The sequence below is a fragment of the Marmota monax genome, unplaced genomic scaffold (genome assembly GCF_021218885.2).
Source record: "Marmota monax isolate L192 unplaced genomic scaffold, Marmota_monax_Labrador192_F-V1.1 WCK01_AAM20220418_F8-fsc00010, whole genome shotgun sequence".
Classification (NCBI taxonomy): domain Eukaryota; kingdom Metazoa; phylum Chordata; class Mammalia; order Rodentia; family Sciuridae; genus Marmota; species Marmota monax.
In genome coordinates, this window is record NW_026692321.1 from 11341763 (window position 1) to 11362496 (window position 20734).

The window sequence follows — 20734 nt, forward strand, 5'->3', positions numbered from 1 at the left end:
TGTAAAAGGGAAGTGTCATGTGTGACAGTATCTACCTTCCTACCTATCTACCCACCTACCTATCTACCCACCTACCTATCTACCTACCTACCTACCTACCTAATCTATCTATATATCCATTCATTCATTCATTTCTATCTATCCATCTATCTCTGTTTGTCCATTCATCTGTCTATCTGTCCATTTAGCTATCTTTGCCAAAGTGTGAAAAGGTACCAATGTCCCCATATCCTCTCATCATCTCTGTAAATCCTGGAAAGCAGGCTGACTTGAGATGGGAATAGGAGAATAATAGACATTCATACAGTGCCTAAGACGTCACCCTTTAAGCCATTTTCCCAGACTTCAGGAGTCTGTTTTCTCAAGCATGCATTCCTATTTACTATGGGGTGAGGACTTTCTTGCAGCATGGGAGAAGGAAAGCCTGCAGCTACCTAGAGATAATGGCTAAAGCCGCCTTCTGAAACATAGCCTTGAGCTGTCAGATGCCCCTGCTGGGCATGCTGGAGGATCTGTTTCTTCCTTCCAGTTCTAGTCTGACTTGGTCCTCTGTATATGGAGAACTTGGAAACTCAGAGAGAGGTGGGAGTATGTAGGAAATGGGTTGAAGAAAGGAGAGGTGTGAGAATTAATTTTAATAAGTCAAATTAAAAACTTTTTTGACTTGCATTGCCTGGGGATCTCATTATTTTATAATTTTTTTTCATATTCATGAAATATAGAATTAGTCATAGCAGATAGTTCTGGGCAAAGCATTTAAAATATCCTCCTAGGATGGCTTCCAGGAATTGGATATGGATGTTTGTGAAGCATAAACACGTTTTTTTCTACCTTCCCAATGATGGACTACCTATCTATCTACCTATATAAGTCATCATATTTATTTCATTATATCTTTAAAAAAGTAAAACGCCCCCCCCCCCAAAAAAAAAGTCACTGTGAGAACTTGCTGCAGCAAAAGACACTTGGCCCTCTGAGAGTTTCATTGTAAATTTGTTGAGGATTTATGGTTTGGCAAAAGCATTCTGTTTTCTTCTAGCAGCAGGAAACACTTTTCTGAAATCCGTTTTGGAAATGCCAGAACATGTCGGGTGCTCAGGCGGGGTACAGAGAAACAATAGCTTATGTTATGCTTTGCAAGTGTCTCCCAAAATTTCATGTGTTGAAATTTGGCTGCAACTTTGATGATATTAAGAGGGTGGGAAATCTGACTAAAATTCATGTGTTGGTATTTGGATGTGAGGGCTTTGGGAGGTCATTTGGATTGCACGAGGCATGAGGATGAACTCCCAGGATGGCACTAGTGACTGTGTAAGAAGAGGAACAGACCTGAGCTGGCGTGCTTGCTCTGCCCCACTGTGTGACGCCCTCCCCCATGTCGTCATGCAGCAGGAGGGCCCTCCCAGATTCTGGCACCGTGCTCTTGGACTCCCAGTCTCCAGAACTGTGAGCTAAATAAACTTCTATATAAATAACCAGTCTCAGGTGTTTTGTTCCAGAAGCAGAAAATAGACTGACAACTAGTGGTAGATCTCATCACAGTGTCCTGAGCCCCCAGGAAAGCAATATGGCGGGAAGGCACCTCCCAGGCAACCCTTTCCACTCCATTTTGAGCAGGAAAACCCTTGTTTTGTAAGTGGAACATTCATTTAGTCATGTTTCCACCAGACATCTCCCACTTATCTACTATGAATCAGCCACTGATGTCACTCTATGTCAGGGATATTGCTAAGAAATGGCATTCTGCAAGTGCAAAGGAGAGGTCCCTATTTAGTATTAGATTTGTGTGTGTGTGTGTGTGTGTGTATGCGCGCGCGCGAGTTGATGGAATAAAGGAGTGCACTGAAAGCGTTCTGAGAGAGGTGACATTTGAGCTGATTTCTTGAAGACAGAAGTTGAATTAACTGGAAAAGAAGGGGAAAGAAGATGCCCTCCAGAGGGAACAGCCTCAGTGAGGTTTGGCAGGGAAAGTGCATGGTGTGGTTGGGGATGACAGTCAATCAATGGGACTGAGGCAGCGGAGTCAGAAGCAGGTGGGTGGATGCTGAGGACAGAGAGGCAGGAGGGAATGCTCTTGCTTAATGTCTAAGGAGTTTAGACTCTGCCCTTGAGATGCTGGGGGATACTTTGACTCGTGGTTTAGAAAGTTCTACTGGCTCCTGTGAAAAGGGAATCGGAATTATTAGTGAGAAGGGAGATAAGTTGATGCCACTGCTCAACTGCTGGTGTGATTTTTGTGGGTACGGGAGAGGGTCCTCTGCTCCTCAGTGTCTGAAATTCTCTAGAATTCTATTTCCCTCCTTCCCTCCCTTCCTTTCTTCCTTTTGAATGGAATTTTTGATCCCATGTGTGTTTTCTCTTCCTAAAGTCTCCAAATTTCCTTGGGGTAATTGTCCCTGGCCCTATTTGAATATTGTCTTGGCAGGATAGTAGCTGCTAAGGATGTCCCTGGAGGTTCCATTCTTTCTGCCAGCTTCTTTTCCATGCCCCAATATAGCCATTAGGTGGACGGGTGGCACGGGCTTAGCCAGTCATGAGCTTTGTTAATTGAGTGACTTCCAGACCCTTCAGAAGGACCTTGGGTCTTTCTTATTTCAGGTATGGTTCTTTGGCCTTCTTTTAGATTCTAGGAGCTTCATGTAGCCTTCTGAAAAAATTTCATTTGTGTTAGCCACAGCAGTTGTTGTTTGTGTTCCAAGAACCCCAATAGATGTAGGGAATGTCCGAAGGCCTTACTTCATACCAGAATCTAAAGTAGCTTTTCCTGCTGGGTTCAAAGGGGGAACAGGGAGAGAGCACAAGGGTGTTATCTGCAGAAATGGAGCCAGGGATGTCCTGAAAGGACAGAGGGAAAGTATGTCTCTGTAGACCAACTTTGTTACTTCCCAGTATTACTGTAGGGTCCTGCTTCTGTGTCTACCTGGAGTGGGTCAAATTAGCATCAAATAAATGGAGACGCTTCTTAGATACTTAGGATTCTAGTTCTTATTCACTTAGGACTAGTCCTAACTCAGGACTCTTGCAGTATTAGTGATAAAAATAGTTAAGTGTTGATGGAGCACTTACATAATGCACCAGACACTGTTATGAATGTGATGTGTACATTAACCCATTTAATATTCACAGAGACAGATGGTGATTCTTCATAACTTTTATGGATGAAAATTCTATTGTCATCTTGTCCTGTATGCAATGGTTATTTTATTACATCTATCTATCTATCTATCATCTATTTTTCTATCAACAGACAGATGAGGAAACCTCAGGGAAGACTTTTAATAACTTAGTGAGGAAGTGGAAGATTGGCTGGGTACTGAGCCTGTGCCTTTATCCACGGGTCTGAATCTCTTTCTGACTGTGGCCTCAGTTTCCTTGTTTGCAGAATGAGAGTAATAATAGCATTTATCCAGCACTGTATAGCATCAAGTAAACACCATACAATATTTTCTTAGAATAATCACTTTGGGACAGACACTATCACAATGCCAGAATGCACATATTTATACAAGTGAGCTCAGGACTCTTCTGTCTGTTCCTAATGCTTTGCAGAGTCTGGTAGCTCCTAACAGAAAGGATGGGGGGCGGGGTGTGTGTGATAAAAAGCCACTGGTATTGTTCCCACACTCATTTAGGAGGATAAGACTGAAGGAGAGTTTATTTCAGGGGCATAAGCCTGAAATAAAAGTGTGACTCCCCGACCTGCAGCGAGGCCCTTGGTGAGCTCTGGCCTCACTAACTCTGCTCTGTATTCAACCATCTTGAACCTCACTTTTCTCATCCATCAGTGGTAAATCATGAGGATGCCTGCCTCTCCAGGTTGATCTGGAGATTCAAAAAGACCATTCATGCATTCACACTTTCATTATTTCTTGCAGGATATTAAAGACACAAAGATTGAGAGAACAAAGCCCTACCCTTGCAGAGTTCCCAGCGCAGTGTGGAGAGAGTGAGGAAATTGTTCTGTTGTAGTGGAACAAGTTAAAAACTGTGGCAAGGCAGGCACAGTGGGTAGGACCCTAGGAGGGGGCCTGGATTCAGGGATTGGTCCTAGAAAATATCATAGAGCTGAGTCTGAGGGCATTCTGAACAGACAAAACAAGTATAGGGACCTGGAACCATGGGAAATTGGGGCCCTTGAGGAATTTCAATTAATTTTTCTTAGTTCTAGAACTTGAGTTGAGTTGTGCCAGGCAAGCATAATGGATGAAGAGTAATAGTAAGAGCTGACACTTAATCGATCATCTACTGTGTCTGTAGCACAGACAGTTTTATTTGTATCATCTCATTTTTAATCTTCATAACTACCCCATTTGGTAGGTGATATTTAGTATCCATGCTTTAAAGAGGAACTGAGGGGCAGAGAACTTCAGCAACTTGCCCAAGATTAGATAGAGGTGAGGCTGGGATTCTGACTCATGCATCCTTAATCCAGAGTTTATGCTGAAGGCCAAGGGGACCATCAGAGGACTTTCAGCTGGTGCATGTGCAATAGAGCGTAATCCAGCCTGCTTGGTATGAAGGAGAACGCAGGAGTAGGAAATGCAGATAGGCCTAAGCAAGGGAGACAGTCAGGAGTCTACTGTGGAGAATGAGTGCAAAAACACCGAGTATCTGGACTGAAGTGGGGGAGGAGGAGGAACAGAGAAAAGAAGTGGTGGGAGAGGTCTTGGGGATGTGTCTTTGCCCATCCTTGCTGCTGGTTGGGTGTCAGCTGACCTGGGAGGACTCTGACATGATCTCCAGGTGTTTGGCTTGGGAGGCAGGTGCAGTGGGAATAGAGGATAAAGGGAAGCTTTGGATATGTTTATTTTAAAGTCCTAATGGGACATTCAAATGGACATGTTCAGCAGGCAGTTGTAGGAGTCCAGAATGTAAGAGGGAGGTCTGGGTTGGAGACAGACACCTGGGCTCCATAATTACATGGGGTTAGATGGCATTGGCCAGGGAGAAGAGCAGAGGGACAAGGAGGAAACGTGGGGTGAGGTGGGGGGTGAAGACCACAATCTGGAGGCCAGCAGATTGTATCCAGGCTGCGGGTTTCTTTGGTTTGGCCTACAGTATTAGCACATGAGAAACAATAGTGCCAACATTTTAAAAACTGGGAAAGTTCCCATAAAAATAAGATTTGTGGGTGTTCTTGACAAATTGGGTGATCTGACCACCTGATGCCCATAAATGAGGGATGGCACTCAGCAGCCAGGTCTTGTCAGCCAGCTGGTACTCCCCAGCACGTTACAGTAGCCAGGTGTCTTCCTCCTTCTCTCATTTTGGGCAGCTTCTTGGCCCCTGAAGATATTTAATTTGTAGACTCAGATTTAAGACTTGGGCAGAGGAAGTAGAGTTTCACAGGGAACTAAAAATGAGTAATCAGACAAGTAGGAGAAGTAAGAGCGAGTGGTGAATTGCAGGGGTGGGGAGATGGGGGGACGAATGCTGGGGACAGTTAAGTCAGATGTAGACTGGGAAGTGTGCCTTTTAGGATGCCCTTCGCAAAAACACTTGGCGGGGTGCTAGGAGAAGCTTGAGAAGCTGTGCTGCAATGAAGAATTTGGGTTGGGAAACTTTATTTTCTGACATTTTATAATGTGTGAGTGATGAGTGTATATATATATATATGGTCTCTCTATATACACACACACATACATGTGTATATGTACGTATGTATGTATGTGCCTATATATACATATATACATCAGGATGACATATATATCAGGATATACATACACACCCATATATGTGGGTGTATATATATGTATGTGTGTGTGTGTGTGTGTGTATCAGGATGTTTGTGACATAAAATAGTATTTATTTATTTGTGCTTGACTTACATTTTATAAGAGTGACAAAAAATCCAGTCTTAGCCTTGGTTGGTAGATTATTCCCAAAGAAGAGGCTGTTCTTATTAAAACAGAACCCTTCAGGTTTTAAAATGAAATCAGGTGCTTTTTATTCCTTGCTGCCAAGACAGCCCTTCTGATTTTAAAGGTGTTTGGCCAATAAATGTGACTTTACTACAGCAAGCAGCGGTCCCTTAAATGGGAGTAATTTTGCATCTTAGCATCGGCAGGTGAAGTGGAGAAGTGGCCAAGCGGTGATTTGTCACCTCATTTACTCGTGAGTTCTTTTGCTGTCACTTCCCTCTGTCTCTTGCCTGGTGAGGTCTGTGGGATGGTCTCATTACCTATCACCACTTCTGTTGCAGTCTAGGTCAGGGTGCTTTTCTTGGATTTAAACCATATCCCCAATTTTTCCAATTTTTTTATATTTGTTTTACAATATACTTGGATTTAATAATGTGGTGTGTGTGTGTGTGTGTGTGTGTGTGTGTGTGTGTGTGAACTATTCCATCTTTGAAACAGCTCTCTTTGTTAAAGAAAAAAAATATATATCTCCCATCTGCTGGTGGTTGATAATTAAGCTACTTTTCTTGGGTGACCACAATTTCAAAAGCACATTTGTTACGATTTTTCTTTTCTCTCAATTACTGCAATGGGTCAGAGAGACTTTAAAATTTAACATGAATGGAAGGAGCCAGGAGCTGAGTGTCATGACAGATGTCAATCGACTCATTAATTGATCCAACAAATAATGTTTAAGGTCTTAACTGTGTGCTAGATGAGGTTCTAGGCACTTGGAATACAATGGTGTATAAAGCAGAAAAATCTCTGCCTCCCAGAGTTCATGTGGAGAAAGGAAAAAACAACTATATAAAAAATGAAAATACATATTTCTATGTATTTAAGGAGTGATAAAGGCTCAGGATTAAAAATCAAATGGGGAAAGGAATAGGAGTTTGGGGAGGTAGTGACATCTTCATCTTTTTTTGTGTGTATGCTGCAAGGGATTGAACCCAGAGCCTTGTGCATGGAAGGCAAGCACCCTACCACGATGGGCTATGTCCCCAGCTCAGAGAACATGTCTTTCAAGTGAAGCCTGGAGGAAGTGAGAAAGGAAGCCTTGTAGTCGCGGGGATACAACCATCAGGCAGAGGGACCAGTTGGAGCGGAGGCTCTGAGGCAGGGGTGGGCCTCATTGGCAGGACTGAGGATTGGCCTGGAATCCTGTGCCAGTCAGAGGAGGGCAAGAGGAGCAGGAGATGAGACCCCACAAGTGACGTCGGGAGGGGAGGGGAGCTTGGCCTCTGAGGTGGAAGTTGCTAGAGGGTTGGCACAGGAGTGACACAATGTGACTTACATATTAATAGGGCTCTTGCTGAGGGATTAACTTCCCCTGTAGTGTCAGGGGACCCCTTTGGCAGCCCTATGGACCATTTTTCAGATAGCATTTTTAAATGCAAAACATGAAGGCCACAGAATATAAAGCAATCTGATTGTATTGAGATGCATTGTCAAAATAGTAGATCCAGTTTATGATTGAGCAGTGTGCATGCTTCTTTATTATTTCATTAAATAAGACCCAGCCATAGGTCAGTAGAGGAGTCTAGGGCTGGGTCTTGGGCCTTCAAGGGTGCCCATTTGCCTGCCTATTTCCTGCCTACAGCTCCAACCAGGACAGTTCCTTCCTGGGGCCAGTGGAGTGGTGGGTCATTTGGGCCAGTAGGGTGACGCAGAGCCCTCTAAACTCTCAGGGGTGACCAGGCTGGGGTCAGTGGCTGTGTGGTGTACTCACATCTTTGAACACCTTGAGCTCCTTACTGTGGGTCCAAAGTCACATCACTTATAAGTGGTGTAACTTTGAGATTGCAGTAATGAATGACAGGATATAGAATTATCTTGAAACGTCTACTGCTGCAAATTTGTGGTTACTACTAAAACTACCCTGGACCAGACCCACATTTTTTAAAAAAATGTTTATTTTATTTATTTATATGTGATGCTGAGACTCGAACCCAGTGCCTCACACAAGCTAGGCAAGCACTCTGCCACTGAGCCACAACCCCAGCCCCCAGGCCCACTTTTGTAATGGAAGGAATGTTCAGTTTCAGTTGGAGATTAGTGAAAATAAAGATATTTCCCCCCATGTAATTTCCAGGACCTCCTGAATTCTCTCTACAGACCACTTCTCTGTAGAGAGCAAATTCAGTGGGATCCAAAAGTGAAGTGGGATGTTTCTGTTCTTGTCTGCATTTTCCCTCAAACCACTGGGATTCCCTGCCAGCTGTTTCAGATCCTGGAATTCCTGGTGGAATGGTGCCTACAATGGTGGCTTCTCATGTTTCAGACACCCTAGGGACCCGAGGTAACTCCAAGAGGTCTTTGTTTATCTGGTTCCTGTGGCTAAACATTTCAGGAGACTTGGGGTGTGGCAACTTGGCTCAGGCAGTCAAGACCCTTCTCCCAGAAGTACCTCTCATCCTGGCTCACAAAGGTGTGGCCAGTATAGACAGAGCTCTCTGTAGTCTAAGAAGCAAGAGTCTAAACATCTCCAGGTCACAGGTCTCCATCCGAGCCAAGCTCACCTCCCTTCTGCCTCCTGTGCATCCCACAGGCTTTCTGGTCTGGCGTCTTGCATGTGTTCCTTCCCCTTCTTGGAGAGAACCTTCTTACCCTTACCTGTCCCCTTTACCTGATCACACCCAACCTTTTCACGCAGGGACCCTACTCTTATGCCTTTGTTCTAAGGCACAATTTACTGCCTCTGAACTATGGTGGCTCCTTCTCTGTACCTTCCTCATGGAGATGACACACTCCATTTCATATCGCAGTTATATATTTGCCTGTTTACCCCCCTGTCAGCCCTTCTGAGCTCCCATGAGCTCTGAGGGCAAGACCCATGTTGTCTTTCGGTCTCCATCTTCCCAGGATAGTGCCTGCTGTAAAGCATCTCTGGGTGAATGAAAAAGAAAGAGGCTCATGATTTCTACACATGACCGAGGAGCACCTTGGCTGAGGATTCTGCGTCTCGCCAATCTGTAAGTTCACCTGATATCTGTCTTTCCCTACTCTCCTCCTGCTCAAATACTACCAAGACTGCTTATGCCCTTTTACCTTTCTAAATAGAATTAACTATTTCCTAGGTATTTTATGCCACCTACTCATGTGAAGAAACTCATATGATGTTGAGAAGGTGCACAGTAGAAAGCAAAAAACCCTCCAAATTCCATCATCCAGAGAGAATGCATCTGTATGACTTCATGGTATAATCCTATAGATATTTTTTTTTTACTATAAAATTTCAGGCACATTTGACAATGATAGGATCATACCATCTATTGCATCATCATTATTATTACTTTTGACTTGGTATATTGTGACTGTTTCTCCCAGGTCTGCAGCCAGGGAGCACAGTGGATAAGAGAATGGCTTCAAAGCATTGTTTGGATTCAATCATGAAGCCATCACTTCATAGCTATTGACCATGGAGAGTCAGTTAACTTCTCTATTTTCCATTTACTGCATCTTTGAAGTGAGTGCAGTCAAAACAGTACTTTGTAGGAGTGTGGTGGGACTTGCATGGGTTCAGAGCAGGGAGAGGTGCTATGCTTATGTGTACCCCATTGCGTGGCTGCCTCAAACCTACTTAACCATTCCCTTTTTGATGGACGTTTAGGTTGCCTCTGACTTTTTACTCTTATGAATAATTAATGATGCACTGAATATCCTTGTACATACATCTTTGAACATTTGTCTGATTCGTCTCCCAAGGATACATTTGGAAATGTGAAGCAGTGGGATTTCTAGATTCACATTGCTGTACTGTCCTGGTGGGGGAAGGTTTCCCTGAAGTGGTTGACACTGCTATTATCACTGCATGATGTTGGTCTTTCTTGTACCCTCCAAAGCTGCTGGCTTTCTATCAGTGCATCAGTGTAGTTATTTGATGCATCCTTGTTCACGACATAGGGGTGTAAGAGGCTAGGGCTGGGACACAGGCCCCCAAGTAAGCCTGCTTTCTGCCTTCAGCCCAAATCAAGACTGCTCCTTCCAGGGGCTGGTGGAATTGTGGCAGTCATTTGGCTACTAGGGTGACCTCAGAGCCCTGCCAGCACTCATGGGAGACCAGACTGGGGTAAGTGGCTGTGTTATGGCGTTCCTCTTCCATGGGACACACCTCCCCTGGGCAGCTCCTGGCCTGATTGTAGATTGTCTTGGTGAGGTGACTCAGCAGGATGCGTGCTGTTCCCCACTGTCCCCCCCACCCCCACCCCCCAGGGAGGTTGTCTAGAAACACAGAACCCTGGGGAGCGTGGTGTTTTGTTACCCATGATACAAGCCTTTGGGCTTTCTGGAGATGGTATTGCAGTCACATTCTGAATAGTTGAGAGAAGTGTCATTTATATTAACCTTTCAAATACAATCTAGAGACTTTGCTCTATAAAGCACTTACTAGCTTTCTCACGGAAAATCAGAACCTCTATAAATTTATTTTTGATCCCTGAATATATTAGACTCTGAGAAGTTTTCATTTTTTCCCCATGGGATAGATAAGAAAATCATGTTAATTTAAGGATATTAACTTAAGGTACTTCTTGAAATTTGATAGTTTCGAAAAAGTATGTAGTTCAGGGATATTCTTAGTAATCCACTGTCTGAATCAACTGGAAGGTGTTGCTTTAATCTGATTGCTTTGGATTATAGGATTTAAATATCAGTATAATTTTTCTAGCATAGTAAACCCAATTGTGGCAGTCTGACTGAGATATTTTAATATTATTTAAGCAAAACTCTGGATGGCAATTCTCATTAGCTAAGCAAGATAGAAGTAGGGTGGAATTTCACCTTCCATTATTATTCCTCTAATTCCATTACTCTCAGGTTTTATTGAAAATTGGTCTGTGATTGATGAATAGTGGCAAGACTACCAAACTGACATGTAGTTGCCTTTTCCCTGGGACATTAATGAGTTTCCACAAGACTGGAGCTCTGTCCAGGGGCTGGCGTATTCAGTAGGATCAGCACTATTGCAGAACGCTGCAGCAGGCTGCAGAGCTAAAACTATTAGTGCATCACCATATATCATTCTGGGATTGAAAATGTTAGGAAACAATTCAGACAGCCCCTCTGGGAGAAAATCAACAATAGCCTTTTCACTCATGTGAAACATGTTTTGAGTTTCTACAAAAGGTTAAACTTGCTTTTTATCTCTCCTCATTCTAAAAGTTTTGGTTGTCTGATACCATGACATGAAATAGCAAGACCGAATTCTAAAGGAGCAAGTGTTGGGGGACCTTCTCGAGCCCTGATCAGCAGAGGTACTAATGTGATCTGGTGTTCTGAGCTTTCTGACCTTCTGGCTCCCAAGAAGCTACCTGAAGTCCTTTTATTTTACTTATCGAGTGTTGATTCTCAACTGGGGATATTTTGCTCGCCAAGGGACACTGGATAATATCTGGAGACATATTTGGTTGTTGTTATCTTGGCACCTTGTGGGTTGAGGCTAGGGATGCTGCCAACCACCCTACCTTGCCTAGCACTGCCTTCACCAGAAGGAATCATCTGGCCCCACAAGGTCAATAGTGCTGAGGTTAAGAAGCCTCGCTGTAGAGGTATGGGAGGTCAGGAGGTATCCAGGAGGTCCTTACAGGTGCCATGTACCTGATGGCCTTGTCATAGGTCAGGGTCAGCTCTCTAATAGGCTTTCAACTTCAGAAACTCACTTTTAGGTGTCCTAGAGTTGACCAAACTCTAGGAGATTGACTTTCATCAAAACTCACAGAGATTGTATAAACAGACTTCTTCCCACCCTGTGAAGCTCCACTCACAGATGCAACTAGTGGACTGAGTGGATGTTTTTGTTGGTGACATAGCTCACCTGCTCCCGTTGACAGAGTGCGTGAGGACTCGCACCACCAGCAGGTGCCTCCTAGAGCCTCCGGGAGTCAGAGCCAAAAGAAGGAGTTTGGGTATTTCCGGATACCTGAAACTGGAGTGTTGACCTTAAACTTCACTCTTGATATGCGCTCCCTCCCCGCCAGGGTGGGAGGCGTGGAATCTTCAGGATAAGATTTTTTTTCTCCTTTATCTGGTGCTGGGATAGGTATTGACAACCAACATGTCCTTTTCACTTTCCTCCTGTTTCCACTGCTGCCTTTCATGATCCATATTAATTCTTTTTATTAATTACATTTAGTCTTATTGGCTTAGGGGAGAAGACTGTTTTCTTAAAGTGTGTCAAGCACCACGGTATGAGAGGGGTAATTAATATGTGGATGAATCTTAGGACAGGCTTCTCGACTGGAGGCTTTCCCTGTCTACTGGATGGCACTGACATGACACAACTCAGCATATGACAGGGGACATAAGAGGATTCTGTGCAAGTATAGAGGACACAGGCCTATGCCGCAATGTCACACTGAGTGTCTGCTTTGATCTATCAGGCACAGATTTCCTCATTTCTGGAGGACAACCTTATACCCGTGAGAACAGTGGAGGGAGTCCTTGTCACTCTTGGTGGCTGTCTGCTGTCCATTTGCTGTTCCCTGGGTACAGTTCCAAAATTGCATGTCAGGTCTCTGGGTGAGGAAAGAGTCCAACATGCCACTTGCTCCTCACCTTTTTCCTCTCAGTGATGGAGGCAGTCACTTGGGACTTTTTGAATGCCATCGTCTACCCACCAGGAAACACAGGCAGGCTGCAGGGGAAGAGTCAGCGTGATGCAGAGAGCTATTGTGAAGACAGGAATTCTGCAGAAGGCAGCAGTCTTTGAGTGAGCTTGATGTATTTTGCCAGGATCCTGCTGAATCACTTAGCAAAGTCAGAAACCTGTTAAGTGCTAAATCGCAACCAATATTCCCTTCTTTTGAACAGGTCAACGCCGATCGGGTTGGGAGGGACATAGAGAAATAGAAACACTGTTGGGTGGGATTGTCAAGCAGGGAGGGGGACATAGGTCACATGTAAAATTTCCTTCCCCACAGCCTGCTGGCTGGGGTCATGTCTGCCCACCTCCGCCGCCAATCCTCCCCTGACCTTTTCCCAGCCACTAAGAGGGATCTGGATGTCCATGCTAATTGTAATCAGACAGACCTGCCAGATTTTGAATCCTGGTCTATACTCTTAGGTGTGGAAGTGGCTCCAGAGCTTCCAGTGGCTGAGGACAGAGGAGATGTGCATAAAACCATCCACGCACCTAGCATGTTGTGGGGACTGAGAAAAAGTCACATTTAGAGGGATGCGAATTGACATAAATGCATAATAAGAGGCATTGATTGGTGTGTCATCTTTTCTGGAAATCTGGTCTGTTTGTTTGTTTAGATAGGAATCACTCTGATAGAAAATGGGGATAAGGCATAGGAATTCTGAGTTTTGCTGGCAGGGGAGAAAAAAAGGGACAGACTGGATGTCATTCATTCATCAGGCCTTGACTGAAGCTGCCCTGAGTACCAATTTCTGTAAACAGGATACACTTGGCTACCCTCATAGTCTGTCCTTGGGCCAGCCCTGACCTTTCTGTGGTGAGCCAGAGCAATGAGCTTCTAGCCAGTGCTGGGGAGTTCTTGAAGTACTGAAAAGCCAAAGTACTCGGCTATTTTCTTCTTTTCAGTAATTAATACAGTGATATCAAAGCTGTTTGCAGTTAATTAATTATTCCTCAGACTAATCTTACCTTCCCTTAAGACACTCTACAGCTGGAAAGGCATCTGATAGGGAAAAAAACTATATGTATGTGCTATGAATTCTTTTCAAAAGGAGTGGCATTTCTGTGTTTCATTGGAATGCAGATATCTAAGGCTGACTCAAGGAGGTGTTTCTAGGAGGTCAGGAGGGGTGGGCTTTAGCCTCTGAATTAATTTTATGCATCCTTGTAGACATTGCTCAACCTCCTGTACCAAAAATTCCATCTCAGAAGTTCACTTGCATGGAGCTGCATTTTGCTTCTGGATCTTTCTTCATTATGTCTTTGTTGGAGGTGAAAGTTTACTCCTATGCAGAGCAGGAATGTGCTGAAGAATTGCACAGCTCCTGTTGGGACCAACTTGGAAACTGTTCAACTTGGCTCTGGCTCCACTGCCCCCGCTTGATTTGGAGCATGAGCCCTTGTGGGGTTGGGGACAGGTGCTACAGTGTGGTTTGTGATCTTCATGCCTTAGATAATGCCCAACAGATCCTAGAACATATGAATGTTTGTTAATAACTGAGATAGCCAGAGGCATTTCTTTCATGTCTTTTGCTCAGAATCAATGTTTTTTTTTTCCCCCCTTCTCCCTCCTTTTGGATTTGGTGTTGATTGGAAAACATGAAAATCAATGGATGGATGCTTAGATACTAGTACAAATCTATGGGGATGCTTCAACTTGAGGCAGGCTTACCTGGTGGGGAATTGGAATGTTTTTCCTTTCTTTAATTTATTCAGAGAGAAATATTGAAATTTGTCTTGTTCGTTTTGCCAAACTTTAAACACCCTCTCCACTTGTGCATTCACTGCGTTAGTTAATCAGAGGACTCCGTTAGCACCTGTAGTCATTTCTGATCTGCAAAATATAACAATGGGAAATTTTAAGGAAAAAAATGAATTTGGTTAGTCTTTAAAATCCATTGATTTCAAATTACAGAAGCAGAGTTAATTCTATTAGAGCAGTAACCTTGAGAAGTTGGTCTCTGAATGGATGAATATGTGTTCCTTTAGAAGTTTGCACATATGTCTGGGGTGAATTGACTGGAATAGAAGAAACAGTGTGGGATGGGGGTGAAGTCCTCATTCTGGTGCCTAGTCCAGCTTGGGTGTTAGTTGGCCTGTGTCAGTGGAGGAGGCCACAAGCATTTCACTTGTCAAGTTCTGAGAGTCCTTAAACCTAGCCACGTGTCCAACTGGAGTGATGGTTCCACAGGGGAAAGACCACCCTCTCACTGAGAGCTCAGTGAGGCTCTGAGATTTGGGTCTGATCCACGAAGTACTTAGAGCATTGAGTCAAGATCAAAGGTCCTCGTTACATTTCCTCCCTGGAATTACAACTTGGCTGATGATTTCTTCTGTAGGTGAGAGTGGTTTCCCAGCGGGTGCTTGGCTTGTACAACCAGAGAACAGGATTCTTCTCTTCTTTCCGGCCACTAAATGCCTATGTGCACTCCACGTTCCAAAGAGGGAAGAAGGGCGAAGTTTCTTGGATGACAATGGACGTTCTACTGTGCAGGATGAGGGCAGAGTGTGGGACATCACCACCACAAGGGTAAGAGTTGCCTTTCTCCGTCATTGTCTCTGACACCCATTATTATCAGAGAAAGAGGGGAATGAATCTTAGAGTATCGTGGCAAAGATGAAGGCTAGACACAGGGGGGCCATTCTGGTTGGAAATTCCACTGGATGGTTGGGATGAACAGCTAAAGGAGAAAGAGCATAGTTCCAGAAACATTAGGGGGGAGTTGTGTTGAGAGACACCGCAGGCCACCTTTTGGAAGGTGTCTAGTACACATTCAGCCCCCTTCCCTTTTTTTGTAGTTTATACACATAGAAGTAAAACTACAGTTATTGTGAAAAGATTCCATTTGTGTCCATTTGAGTCAGTTTGGCTTAAAATGGATGCTGTGGAGCTAGAACTGGTGCAAATCTGGCTCAGGTCACAGTGGGTGGTTTGTGGAAATACTGGCCCAAGGCTCAATTTGTTTGAGACATATAATGTTTAAAACATGCTGGATCGATTCTAATTAAACTTGAGATATTCCACATAAAAATTAGCATTTCTCTGCTCTCCAGGAACATGGAATGATAAGTCTACACTGGGCCTCTGTCCCCAAGAAAGACTGCAGTGCTATGTGGCCTCTGCCTCTTACATAAGTAAGGACAGTCTACCCACCAGCCTCGACTTACTTGTTTGGCCACTGAAGGTGTTGACTTTTTCAATGCCTGCATCTTTCTGCTCAGTCTTAGCTGGATTTTCCCTTTGCTTTTGTCAGTTCCTCCAGATTAAAGTATTTTTCACTAGACTATGGGCAACAGATAGCATAAGGAACTGCAGCCATAGAGAGGACAGTAGATGATCCCTTCTGAGAAGGAGCTTGGCGTGTAGAGTGAGCAGCTAACAGAAGTGTGCAGAGCAGGGAGGAGCACAGAGAGCACTGTAGCGGCTGTGATAAGTGCTGGTATAAAGGTGTACGTTAGAGGCAGCGAGAGACCGAGTAAAGCAGGGGAGATGGGGAAGGAGAGCTGCTGATTTATCCCCTGTGCATCTGAATTCTCACCTCCTTTCCCTGAGCACCAGGGCTTTGCAAACAGACCTTTGTATGTGTGTTACTCCAAGTAACACGGTTCAGTTGGAGAAGTGCTGGGGTATTTACACAGGTTAGAGGCCTCTCTTGGAGAAACGTCCACATTTCACTGGTTGATCAAAGCTATGATCTGCGATGCTTTGCCTGTTACAAGTAGGACAGCTCTCTGGCTGTGTGGCTTGCTAAGTCACTTGGCCTTCTGAGTGGCTCTCTATTTGTGCTTGCAGTGTGAAGTACACAGATCCCTGGAGTTTCCAGAGAGGAGCAGTCACTAAATAGAGACCCAGCAGGAATGAACACAACTTTTAATAGGATTGTACCAGGTAGCGGGAGGAAGAGAGTTCATTTTGTTTAACTCAGTGTTTAAAAGGTGAGTTCAGGTTAGGATTGCTGTAGAGTAGGGTGACCTTGGGGGTCAGAGACTGTGCCAACAGTGTGTTGTCAGCTGTGGCCCATGCTGGGAGAACATGCCAAATGCAGAACAGGCCTGGGAGGGAGTTTCCTTGTCTGACTGACTGCTGAGATGGACATTTACATAAAGGCCTCCTCCGTGGGCTAGGCTGACCACTTCAAAAGCTCTTGGAGGGAAGGGCTTCATGCAGGACCTTGGAAGGCCCAGGTGATGCTGACCCCTGGGCACAAAGACTTAAATCCAGAAGGTTCTTTGAAGATTCCTGTCTTCTATTTTGGCTCTGGACTTGTCCATCTAAATGCCTCACAAATATTTATTTCTCAGAATAACACTATTTAGCTGCTGTGAAGTTGCTGACTCATGAGGTAAGAATTCAGGTGTCTCCATTTCTAGATCCACAGCCAGGGTACCCAGTGCCACTGCATTTAGTCACACTCTTTGCTCTTCCTGATCCATCACTGATTTCTGATCTTTTTTTTTTTTATTTTTTGTAGTTATTTTATTTGTTTATTTTTATGTTATTTTTATTTGTTTATTTTTATGTTGTGCTGAGGATCGAACCCAGGGCCTCACACATGCTAAGCAAGCACTCTGTCACTGAGCTACAGCCCCAGCCCCTGATTTTCTGTTTTTTATATATTACCCAAACTGGGATATGGGGAGCCTACTGCAAAAGAAGACTATCAGTGGGCGAGGCCCCTGGTGTGAGGTCCTGAGGAGGAGACACTGGTGTGAATCAGACTGAGTTTAGATTTTCAGTTGATTAGACTTTCTTGGTTTTCTATGGTATATTCTCACATGGTGTTGTTAATCTCTTTTCTATTACTATAATAAAATATATGAGGCTAAGTAATTTGTAAAGAAAAGAGGTTTATTTAATTCAGTTTTGAAGTTGAAAGTTCAAACAGCATGGTTGGCCCTGCTGGCTGCATTGCACCATGGAGGTGAGGAGACATCGTGTAGTGAAATCAGGAAGACAGAAAGAACGATGCAAGGGTCAGGCTTTCTCTTTACAACAACTTTCTTTCATAAAAACCTATTCAGGGTCCCACAAGAACGACCTTAATCCCTTCCCAGGTCAGTTCCTTCAGTGACCTGAACAGTTCCCAGTAGGCCCCACCTCTTAAGGGTCCCACCATCTCTCAGCATTGCCACACTGGGGACAGAGCTTCTAACACTTGAACCCTTAGGGGACAAAGCCCTTTCACACCGTAGCACATGGTGTAGTCAGGAATTGAAGTTAGCAAGGCTGACTTTTAAAAATCAAGATGATTTCTTTTTTGCACTTAATATAATGAAATGAAACTCTTAAAAGAATGTTCCAAAAAGATGGCAGTATTAATGCTGAAAATGGCCTGGTTTTGCCTTTGATAAAATGACTAATATAGATTTTTTTTTGAACAGTGAAAGGAAAAAGGTATTTAGGATTTTATTCATTTTTATGGAATTGATTTTAAAAAATGTTTCTGTCCAATAAGAAAAACTGGCATGTATTATTATACTTTTTTTGCTGAACAAAGCAAGCATTATGAAAGACAGTCATGCATGTGTGTATAGGTATATGTGTCAGCTTTGAAAACACAATATCTAGACTATTTTTTACGTGAATTTGAGAGTATAAAGCAAAGATAGCAGAAAGTTGACTAAGAAGAGAAAAATAGGGATTAATGTTTTTGAAGATTTCATAGGGCAGATAGAAGTGAATCAATGTAGGGTTCCCCCCCCCCCTTTTTTTCAATCTAACAAACACAAAGAGAGAGAAAGTGACCAAATATTGTATGTAGTATTATCACCCTGAGTGATTTGGGTTGATGGTAGATAGGAAAATCAATAGTGCGTCTAAGCTTTTCCTTTGGAAGAACATGAAAATAATGATTTGTCCTTCTACATTGTGGCTAAATGTCCACAGATATACCTAATTTGAGAAGGCACAGGTCCTCAGCATGCTAGTACCCACACGCCTACAGAAGGGATAACATTCTTTATTGAGGATGGCAAATTAGAACATAAGATGGTGTACTTCTTCCCACTTAAAAAAAAGTTTAAGCACTCCTATTTGGGGCAGAGTAATAACAGTCTTGCTCATAAAAACTGGATCATGTTGGCCAGACTGAGCCTCAGATTTCTTCATTTGCAATATGGGGTCAATGATCTACTTGTCAGGGTGGCTGCATTTGGCTATTATGAATAATGTTATTATGAACACTAGGTTCATGCTTTTTGTTTAAACACATATTCATAAAGGAAATGATTCATTTATTCAGTTATTGCCTGAATAGTCATTGCCTACGAGTGTCCAGGTAAGGCACCAGTTGATGGGAATAAAAGGCTGGACAATAGTGTAGATGAAAGCACTTTCCATGGTATGTGGCCTGAAAAAGGTGCTTAGTAAATTTTTCTTAAATCCTTTTCAGTGGAGAATTTTAATGTGCATAGAAATAGAATAATACATTGAATTTCTGTGTACCCTTTACCCTGCTACCAAGACAATTAATGCATGGCCATCTTGTCTGATCAGTGTCCTTGCTTTCTCCATGTATTATAAAAATGATCCCAAATGCTGCATAATGTTTTGCATAAATATTTTAGTATTTATTTACAAAAAATAAGGACTCCCTTTTAAGAACATAATTGCAATACCATTAGGACACTGAAAAATTAATAACAATTCTTTTATATTATGAAGTGTTTACTTGGTGTTTGAATGCCCCTGACTTTTGTATATACTCGTGCATTTGGCTTATTAGAATCGGGGTCCACACAAAGCTTATATGTTGGTTCTATTTAAGTGTCTCTTAAATAGACTTGACCCATGTCATTCACCCTTAATGGTTTCCTACAGTCTGGATTTTGCTGAATGCATCCCATTGGTGTCATGAACAGGGTCCTCTAAAATCTCTTATTTTGTTTCAGCTGGAAGTTAGGTCTAAAGGTTTAATAAAAATTACATCATTTTTTTGACTGCCATATTGCAGACTTGTATGTGTACTTCTATCAGGGGACATGCAGTCTTATCTCCTTTTGTTACATAGGTCGTGCAGGAAGTCAGATATCATCAGCTTTTAAGTTGGGTTTTAGCAGCCACTGATGACCATTGCCTAGATCTGTTATTTCATGATGAATTGCAAAATAGTGAGATTTTAATTCTATTATTATTTTATTCAACAGCTGAAACTCTTTTTTATGACAATTTTTATTGAGATGTACTTCATATCACAGTAAAGTCAACTTTTTAAAAAAATGTATAATTTGGTGGTTCTTAGTATATTCACAAGGTTGTGCAACCATTTTCATACAGAATATTTTTGTCATTTCCCAAAGAAGTATATACCCATTAGCAATCCCCATTTTTTTCTTCCCCCCAACCTCTAGTAATCACTAATATGCTTCCCATCTCTACAGTTTTGCTTATTGTGAGTGTTTCATGTACAGTTATGTTACACATATTTCAGTCATTGATGCACCACATATACAACAGTGGTCCCATTAGATTGTGTCTCATAGCTGTCTTACTTGGTATAAGCAGACTCTATGATGTTTGCACAATGACAAAGTAGCCTAATTACATGTTTCTCAAAACTATCCCCATTGTTAAGCAACATGTGGCAGTAAATGGAATCATACAACATGTGACTTTTATTCATCTAGCTTCTTTCATTAGCATAATATTTTCAGGTTGATTCATGTCGATACCTATAGTATGTATTAGAACTTCATTTTTTTATGGTCAATAATAGTTCACTGTGTGGATATACCACATTTATTTATGTACTAATCAACTGATGGGCCTTTGGATTATCTCCTCTTTTTGGCTATTATGAATAATGTTATTATGAACATTAGTTTTGTGCACTTTTTTTGTTGTTGTTGTTTGTTTGTTTTGTACTAGAGATTCAACTCAGGGCCACATCCCTTGCCCTTTTTTGTATTTTATTTAAAGACAGAGTCTCACTGAGTTGCTAAGCACCTCACCATTGCTGAGGCAGGCTTTGAACTCTTGATCCACCTGACTCAGCCTCCTGAGCCACTGGGATTATAGGTGTGTGCCACCACGCCTGACGTGCATTTGTTTAAACACAGATTTTTCAACTATCTTAGTAACTATCACAGATTTTCAACTATCTATGAGTGGAATTGCTAGGTCACATCATAGCCCAATGTTTAACTTTTTGAGGAGTGGGCCTAAATTCTTTCCCCAAATGGCTACACCATTTTACAC

General features: G+C 42.8%; 1 protein-coding gene across 5 annotated transcripts in view; it reads left to right on the top strand.

Annotated features, from left to right (window-relative positions):
* Kcns3 (potassium voltage-gated channel modifier subfamily S member 3) overlaps positions 1-20734 on the top strand; it is a 44103-nt gene that overhangs the window by 8519 nt on the left and 14850 nt on the right. For 3 of the 5 annotated variants that reach the window (XM_046441308.2, XM_046441309.2, XM_046441310.2), the window contains 2 exons: positions 8763-8872; positions 14877-15067. The gene's annotated coding sequence lies outside the window, so the exon portion shown is untranslated. The remainder of the gene's footprint in view (positions 1-8762; positions 8873-14876; positions 15068-20734) is intronic. The other 2 variants (XM_046441312.2, XM_046441313.2) reach the window with 1 other exon arrangement.